The following is a 10000-nucleotide window of genomic DNA, read 5'->3' on the forward strand; positions in this document are numbered from 1 at the left end:
TCTCTCTCTCACCTCTCTCACCTAGCTGTCCTGTCCATTAAAGGCAGAAAAGCCCCCAAAAAATGATCTTAAAAAACAAAAAAAGGGTTACAAAAGCATCAAAAGGGTAAAAAATAAAGACTTTTGAATTACTAAAAGAACATACAGTACAGGCCAAAAGTTTGGACACACCTTCTCATTCAATGTGTTTCCTTTTTATTTTCATGACTATTTACATTGTAGATTCTCACTGAAGGCATCAAATAAAAACACAAAAACAAAAAAAAAATATAATAACACATATGAATTATTACTAAAAAAAAAAAAAAAAAAAAAAAAAAAATTTTTTTTTCAGTAGCCACCCTTTGCTTTTTTGATAACTCAGCAAACCCTTGGTGTTCTCTCAATGAGCTTCATGAGGTAGTCACCTGAAATGGTTTCACCTTCACAGGTGTGCTTTGTCAGGGTTAATTAGTGGAATTATTTCCCTTAATAAAAAAAAAAAAAAGGGTGGCTACTTTGAGGAATCTAAAATATAAGAGACATGTTTTCAGTTATTTCACACTTTTTTGTTAAGTACATAATTCCATATGTGTTCATTCATAGTTTTGATGCCTTCAGTGAGAATCTACGATGTAAATAGTCATGAAAATAAAAAGGAAACACATTGAATGAGAAGGTGTGTCCAAACTTTTGGCCTGTACTGTATATTACGGGACTTTTTTGCAACGAAAATGCGGGGGATTATGACATCATGCAAGGCCACCGCATATTTTGCATTGAATGAGGTGTGTCCAAACTTTTGGCCTGTACTGTACTTCACTTTAGAAATGTGCTAACTGAGCAGCTTTTTATGAGAGAATTTTAAATAACAGAAAATGGTTTTTTTTTGTACTTGAAGCTGGCAGAACCTGTTCTGTTATTTCACGGATTTACGTGCTAGAGCGAAGTTATAAATCAGGCATACTGCACCGAACAGACAGCGCTCTCCATCCATCTCCTCGCCCCCATATCACTACTCTGTGTTTTCAGATGTAGTGTAGTTTATAGCCGAGCAGATTCCTCCGGCCTGCCTCCATCCTGCCTCGCAGTTCAGGCTGTTTGATGTCGAGTTGGACGGCAGCGCTGAGTCACACGCAGCAGTCTGGATCTGTGGATTGTTGTGATGCTGTGTGTGCTATGTGTGTGTGTGCTGTGTGTGTGTGTGTGCTGTGTGTGTGTGTGTGTGTGTGTGTGTGGGAGTGACTTGCACACAAAATGTCAATATGGACGCAATACACCCCACACATCTCCATATGTACACACAGCTCCCTAAAAGTACAAACTTTCCAATCCATCGTTTTATGAGTGCATAACCTATTTGTACTAGTGTAGAAGTTTGGTATCATTTCGGGCATTATTAGTAGGGGTGGGGGGAAAAAATCGATACAGCATAGTATCGCGATATTTATCGTGGCAATGCTGTATCGATACACAGACGGAAAGTATCGATCTTTTATGATATATGTGATATATATGGAGTCTTGTTGTTGATAAATGAGCTTCAAGCTTTCAGAATCATCTGCATATAGTTCCAATTTTTTATGCGTAAACAATGGAGAAAACTGTCAAAGAGCTTGTTTTCATTTCAAATCATTCTGTTTCCATGCTATATGTGTTGGTCAGTCTGTCTGCTTGACACAATCCCATTTTGCAGCAATAAAACTGAAGTGAGATGAACAAACAGAGAAATGTATCTTTTCAGATAAAACAGATGTTGACAAAATTGTCCTTTCGGGACATCATTTGAAATTGGGAAAAATCTGAAGTTGGAAAAAAGGTAAATACATTGCAATATATCGCAGAATATTGCAATATGTTTAAAATCGCAATAACATCGTATCGTGACATAAGTATCGGGATGATATCGTATCGTGAGGCCTCTGGGGATTCCCACCCCTAATTATTAGTGGGGTAACTTACGAGATACAAACGTGGGTCCGTTAGCCCCTGCGCTAAGCTATTCAGCGGCTAACGCTACTCTACGCTAACTCTCCCAATGTTAGACCCAGGTGAAAAAAGCTTCTGGGGGGGTGTTTGGCTCGAGGTCATGGTGCAAAGGACCCTAGGGTGAATTACTCCGAACCATCACTTTAACTCAGTCCTTCCAGAAAAAGAGAGAGAGGTTTTTTTGTGATTGCTGCGGGGCATAAATCCTCGATTATGCAGATGTTCACTTTGCGTAAACATCAGGGCTGCCACCTCTTAGTCGATTAGTCGACTAATCGGTCGTTTTGGTCTTAGTCGACTAAGATTTCTTTAGTTGGTAAGTCATTTTTTTATGCTTATTCGTGCTTGATTACTCATTTCCAAGAAACTTATGAGCACATTTATGGTAAACAGAAGATTTAAAGTGGTGCTTTTGCAGGATTAATTGGGGAGAAACTGAGTTTTTCAGATGGTTAATTAACTACATTTATGTTGTTCTTTTCTAGTCTTAACCACCTCTCAAAGCGCACAGCTCTGTCGGTTAAATCAACTAATCGATTAGTCGACCAAATCGTATAAGTGTTAGTCGACTAAGAATTTCTTTAGTTCGAGGACAGCCCTAGTAATTACGTCACTTCGTAACGTTCCCATGGCAACAGGGGAAAACGGCTGCTCTCGTGTGACGTAAACGCAACCATTTTACAACTTTCTGCTAAGACACAGTACAGGCCAAAAGTTTGGACACACCTTCTCATTCAATGCGTTTCCTTTTTATTTTCATGACTATTTACATTGTAGATTCTCACTGAAGGCATCAAAACTATGAATGAACACATATGGAATTATGTACTTAACAAAAAGTGTGAAATAACTGAAAACATGTCTTATATTTTAGATTCTTCAAAGTAGCCACCCTTTGCTTTTTTTGGTAACTCTGCAAACCCTTGGTGTTCTCTCAATGAGCTTCATGAGGTAGTCACCTGAAATGGTTTTACCTTCACAGGTGTGCTTTGGGTTTCAGGTTAATTAGTGGAATTATTTCCCTTATTAATAAAAAAGCAAAGGGTGGCTACTTTGAAGAATCTAAAATATAAGACATGTTTTCAGTTATTTCACACTTTTTTGTTAAGTACATAATTCCATATGTGTTCATTCATAGTTTTGATGCCTTCAGTGAGAATCTACAATGTAAATAGTCATGAAAATAAAAAGGAAACTCATTGAAAGGTGTGTCCAAACTTTTGGCCTGTACTGTATATTACGGGACTTTTTTGCAACGAAAATGCGGGGGTTATGACATCATGCAAGGCCACCGCATATTTTGCGCGGAAATCGGCAATTTATGCGGCGAAAGTGCGGCGCATAAATGTGCGGACTTTGGCTGATTATGCGTTGAATTATGTAGGGCTGCAGCTATCGATTCTTTTTGTAATCGATTAATCTAGCACTTTATCGATCGATTAATCGATTAATCGGATAATTTTTTTTTTTTTTGCGTTTTTAAACAACCCAAACTAGGGAAAAAAAGCAATATTTTCGGAAAAAGCAACATTTGTATTGCCTATATTGCTTACAATATCATCTCTCAAAAAAAAGAAACTTTTATATATATAAATATTACATTGTTTTTGATAGTTTTTTTGTAGTTTTTTTCGTCCGGTGTGCGACAGTAATAACGCTCCCTGCGGAAACACCGCCCGTCAGCGATACAACGTCGGTAACGTTGATTTAACGAAGCTTCGAGGCAGGAAGTCATTTTGCATCGAGGATTTTTTGTAATCGAATTATTCGAGGAATCGTTTCAGCCCTAGAATTATGCGATCGCATAATCAGGTTTTTCTGGAGGGACTGGTCAACCGGTGTAAGAAAAAATCGATACACTTGTGCAGCCTTGGTCCACGTCTCCTTCCAGCCTCGGTTTCATGCCGCGTTGCCGTGCTTTCGGCTTCTCGTGCACTCGGGACGCCTCCGTCTTGTCCCCTCCCCCTCCCCCTCCTCTCTCGCTGCCTGCCATCCCGTATTATGAATACTTGGGGGAACCCTCAGGGCTCGCTCTCGCTTCTCTCGGCCACCCGCTCTTCCCCCACCGCTTCAGTAAAACATCACGAGGAGTCCTGGGGAACGTCCCACTAACAGGACAGAGCTGGGAAGGGAAGATCTGACCCAGAAGGCCGTGGGGCGGCCGTGGCGATGCCCTACATACAGCCAGCGCTGCGGGGGATGGTGATTTTTATAGGCCATCCCTGAGACGTTAGCATCGCCCTGTTTGTAGAAAAGAAGATCTGTTGTAAGGTTTAGGTGCAGCATCTGATGATATCTAATGTACAGTACAGGCCAAAAGTTTGGACACACCTTCTCATTCAATGCGTTTCCTTTTTATTTTCATGACTATTTACATTGTAGATTCTCACTGAAGGCATCAAAACTATGAATGAACACATATGGAATTATGTACTTAACGAAAAAGTGTGAAATAACTGAAAACATGTCTTATATTTTAGATTCTTCAAAGTAGCCACCCTTTGCTTTTTTTGGTAACTCTGCAAACCCTTGGTGTTCTCTCAATGAGCTTCATGAGGTAGTCACCTGAAATGGTTTTACCTTCACAGGTGTGCTTTGTCAGGGTTAATTAGTGGAAGTGTTTCCCTTATTAATAAAAAAAGCAAAGCACTGTATACTGCTACCTATAGGCATGTCTCTACAGTCTTATTAGGAGTTAAACATAGCGCTGTATACTGCTACCTATAGGCATGTCTCTACAGTCTTATTAGGAGTTAAACATAGCGCTGTATACTGCTACCTATAGGCATGTCTCTACAGTCTTATTAGGAGTTAAACATAGGCGCTGTATACTGCTACCTATAGGCATGTCTCTACAGTCTTATTAGAGGTTAAACATAGCGCTGTATACTGCTACCTATAGGCATGTCTCTACAGTCTTATTAGGAGTTAAACATGGCGCTGTATACTGCTACCTATAGGCATGTCTCTACAGTCTTATTAGGAGTTAAACATGGCGCTGTATACTGCTACCTATAGGCATGTCTCTACAGTCTTATTAGGAGTTAAACATAGCGCTGTATACTGCTACCTATAGGCATGTCTCTACAGTCTTATTAGGAGTTGAACATAGCGCTGTATACTGCTACCTATAGGCATGTCTCTACAGTCTTATTAGGAGTTAAACATAGCGCTGTATACTGCTACCTATAGGCATGTCTCTACAGTCTTATTAGGAGTTAAACATAGCGCTGTATACTGCTACCTATAGACATGTCTCTACAGTCTTATTAGGAGTTAAACATAGCGCTGTATACTGCTACCTATAGGCATGTCTCTACAGTCTTATTAGGAGTTAAACATAGCGCTGTATACTGCTACCTATAGGCATGTCTCTACAGTCTTATTAGGAGTTAAACATGGCGCTGTATACTGCTACCTATAGACATGTCTCTACAGTCTTATTAGGAGTTAAACATAGCGCTGTATACTGCTACCTATAGGCGTGTCTCTACAGTCTTATTAGGAGTTAAACATAGCGCTGTATACTGCTACCTAATAGGCGTGTCTCTACAGTCTTATTAGGAGTTAAACATAGCGCTGTATACTGCTACCTATAGGCGCTGTCTCTACAGTCTTATTAGGAGTTAAACATAGCGCGTATACTGCTACCTATAGGCGTGTCTCTACAGTCTTATTAGGAGTTAAACATAGCGCTGTATACTGCTACCTATAGGGCGTGTCACTACAGTCTTATTAGGAGTTAAACATGGCGCTGTATACTGCTACCTATAGGCATGTCACTACAGTCTTATTAGGAGTTAAACATAGCTCTGTATACTGCTACCTATAGGCATGTCTCTACAGTCTTATTAGGAGTTAAACATAGCGCTGTATACTGCTACCTATAGGCATGTCACTACAGTCTTATTAGGAGTTAAACATAGCGCTGTATACTGCTACCTATAGGCGTGTCTCTACAGTCTTATTAGGAGTTAAACATAGTGCTGTATACTGCTACCTATAGGCATGTCTCTACAGTCTTATTAGGAGTTAAACATAGCGCTGTATACTGCTACCTATAGGCATGTCTCTACAGTCTTATTAGGAGTTAAACATAGCGCTGTATACTGCTACCTATAGGCGTGTCTCTACAGTCTTATTAGGAGTTAAACATAGCTCTGTATACTGCTACCTATAGGCGTGTCTCTGCAGTCTTATTAGGAGTTAAACATAGCGCTGTATACTGCTACCTATAGGCATGTCACTACAGTCTTATTAGGAGTTAAACATAGCGCTGTATACTGCTACCTATAGGCATGTCACTACAGTCTTATTAGGAGTTAAACATAGCGCTGTATACTGCTACCTATAGGCATGTCTCTACAGTCTTATTAGGAGTTAAACATAGCACTGTATACTGCTACCTATAGGCATGTCTCTACAGTCTTATTAGGAGTTAAACATAGCACTGTATACTGCTACCTATAGGCATGTCTCTACAGTCTTATTAGGAGTTAAACATGGCGCTGTATACTGCTACCTATAGGCATGTCTCTACAGTCTTATTAGGAGTTAAACATAGCGCTGTATACTGCTACCTATAGGCATGTCTCTACAGTCTTATTAGGAGTTAAACATGGCGCTGTATGACTACCTATAGGCATGTCTCTACAGTCTTATTAGGAGTTAAACATAGCGCTGTATACTGCTACCTATAGGCATGTCTCTACAGTCATATTAGGAGTTAAACATAGCACTGTATACTGCTACCTATAGGCATGTCTCTACAGTCTTATTAGGAGTTAAACATGGCGCTGTATACTGCTACCTATAGGCATGTCTCTACAGTCTTATTAGGAGTTAAACATAGTGCTGTATACTGCTACCTATAGGCATGTCTCTACAGTCTTATTAGGAGTTAAACATAGCACTGTATACTGCTACCTATAGGCATGTCTCTACAGTCTTATTAGAGGTTAAACATGGCGCTGTATACTGCTACCTATAGGCATGTCTCTACAGTCTTATTAGGAGTTAAACATAGCACTGTATACTGCTACCTATAGGCATGTCTCTACAGTCTTATTAGGAGTTAAACATAGCGCTGTATACTGCTACCTATAGGCATGTCTCTACAGTCTTATTAGGAGTTAAACATGCGCTGTATACTGCTACCTATAGGCATGTCTCTACAGTCTTATTAGGAGTTAAACATAGCGCTGTATACTGCTACCTATAGGCATGTCTCTACAGTCTTATTAGGAGTTAAACATGGCGCTGTATACTGCTACCTATAGGCATGTCTCTACAGTCTTATTAGGAGTTAAACATAGCACTGTATACTGCTACCTATAGGCATGTCTCTACAGTCTTATTAGGAGTTAAACATAGCGCTGTATACTGCTACCTATAGGCATGTCTCTACAGTCTTATTAGGAGTTAAACATGTACCACTGTATACTGCTACCTATAGGCATGTCTCTACAGTCTTATTAGGAGTTAAACATAGTGCTGTATACTGCTACCTATAGGCATGTCTCTACAGTCATATTAGGAGTTAAACATAGCTGTATACTGCTACCTATAGGCATGTCTCTACAGTCTTATTAGGAGTTAAACATAGCACTGTATACTGCTACCTATAGGCATGTCTCTACAGTCTTATTAGGAGTTAAACATAGCGCTGTATACTGCTACCTATAGGCATGTCTCTACAGTCTTATTAGGAGTTAAACATAGCACTGTATACTGCTACCTATAGGCATGTCTCTACAGTCTTATTAGGAGTTAAACATAGCGCTGTATACTGCTACCTATAGGCATGTCTCTACAGTCTTATTAGGAGTTAAACATGGCGCTGTATACTGCTACCTATAGGCATGTCTCTACAATCTTATTAGGAGTTAAACATGGCGCTGTATACTGCTACCTATAGGCATGTCTCTACAGTCTTATTAGGAGTTAAACATGGCGCTGTATGCCGCTACCTATAGGCATGTCTCTACAGTCTTATTAGGAGTTAAACATAGCGCTGTATACTGCTACCTATAGGCATGTCTCTACAGTCTTATTATGAGTTAAACATAGCGCTGTATACTGCTACCTATAGGCATGTCTCTACAGTCTTATTAGGAGTTAAACATGCGCTGTATACTGCTACCTATAGGCATGTCTCTACAGTCTTATTAGGAGTTAAACATTGCGCTGTATACTGCTACCTATAGGCATGTCTCTACAGTCTTATTAGGAGTTAAACATTGCGCTGTATACTGCTACCTATAGGCATGTCTCTACAGTCTTATTAGGAGTTAAACATGGTGCTGTATACTGCTACCTATAGACATGTCTCTACAGTCTTATTAGGAGTTAAACATGGCGCTGTATACTGCTACCTATAGGCATGTCTCTACAGTCTTATTAGGAGTTAAACATGGCGCTGTATACTGCTACCTATAGGCATGTCTCTACAGTCTTATTAGGAGTTAAACATAGCGCTGTATACTGCTACCTATAGGCATGTCTCTACAGTCTTATTAGGAGTTAAACATAGCGCTGTATACTGCTACCTATAGGCATGTCTCTACAGTCTTATTAGGAGTTAAACATAGCGCTGTATACTGCTACCTATAGGCATGTCTCTACAGTCTTATTAGGAGTTAAACATAGCGCTGTATACTGCTACCTATAGGCATGTCTCTACAGTCTTATTAGGAGTTAAACATAGCGCTGTATACTGCTACCTATAGGCATGTCACTACAGTCTTATTAGGAGTTAAACATAGCGCTGTATACTGCTACCTATAGGCATGTCGCTACAGTCTTATTAGGAGTTAAATACCGCCTGATTAGGTATGTTGTAGCTTGTGCAGCTGAAATTGGCTAGAGACGCTCTGTTGCTATATGACAACAATGGCTGAGTCTCGAGCAGAAAGCAGAGCAGTAGCCAACCCGCGGTTATTCGTTTTTCGACACGGATGTGACGTCACACTCGAGCTACTAGTCGCGATTACAAGACAAAATGAACGCACCATAAGTGCGACAGTGGGGAGGAAAAACTCCCTTTTAGGGAGAAACCTGGGACAGACCGAGGCTCTTGGTAGAAATTGAGAAAATTACAAAATTGCATTTGAGCTCCAATTATTCAATACTGCCATGGTATTCTTTTCCTATTCTTTGCGGAATATGCAGGTCATTAACTGCATATGGACCAAAATAAAAAACTGAGAGACTTTGGGGTCAGAGGTGCAACTGATGGTTTCGTAATTTTCTAAATTTCTAATCATCTGAATAAAAAACAGAAAATTGGAAAAACAGTTTAAAGATCCAATTATATTAAATTGTCAAAGTGGAAAAAAATGAAAAATTGGATATATGAAACCATTTTTCTGTTTTTCCGTTGTGGTTAGAAAATGTAACTGATAAGAGTTACACTGACCCATCCTGATCCAAGGAAACATGCTGGGCGGAAAAAACAACATATTCCGGGGACTCCGGGGAATAAGAAAAGTCGGAAGTTAGAACGAATGCATTGTGCAAAGAGTGGTTGCTATGGAGACGATACACGGTGTTGAGTCCTGTTGACAGTTGAGTTCTGTTGCTCTGATTGGTTGTAAGTCTATCCAATGAATGCAGAGGCATTTTCTTTCCTGGTTCGGTTGGAACACGCCCCGTAACAAGCATTTCTGGAACATGGATACACCCAGATCTTAATGCCTTAATTAAAAAAAAATTGGAAAAATCCAACCTTTAAGGACACCAATTTTCTTTGTGAATGAATAATGTATCATAAATATATAAATGTTCTTCCTTAAAATGCAGGCGGCATAAGTCAGTCCACCCCTATGTTAGATTCCCATAGAGGCAGGCAGACTTTTATTTTGAAAGGCCAGTTATTTCATGGATCCAGGATACTATGCATCCTGATAAAGTTCCCTTGGCCTTTGGAATTAAAATAGCCTTCTTTCTTTCTTTCTTTCTTTCTTTCTTTCTTTCTTTCTTTCTTTCTTTCTTTCTTTCTTTCTTTCTGTGTGTGTGTGTGTGTGTGTGTGTT

At 39.7% G+C, this 10000-nt stretch overlaps 1 protein-coding gene across 4 annotated transcripts in view; it reads left to right on the plus strand.

Moving 5' to 3' along the window:
• sept5b (septin 5b) overlaps positions 1-10000 on the plus strand; it is a 37488-nt gene that overhangs the window by 3168 nt on the left and 24320 nt on the right. The window lies entirely within an intron of this gene.

This window comes from Perca fluviatilis, chromosome 17 (assembly GCF_010015445.1).
Source record: "Perca fluviatilis chromosome 17, GENO_Pfluv_1.0, whole genome shotgun sequence".
Lineage (NCBI taxonomy): Eukaryota > Metazoa > Chordata > Actinopteri > Perciformes > Percidae > Perca > Perca fluviatilis.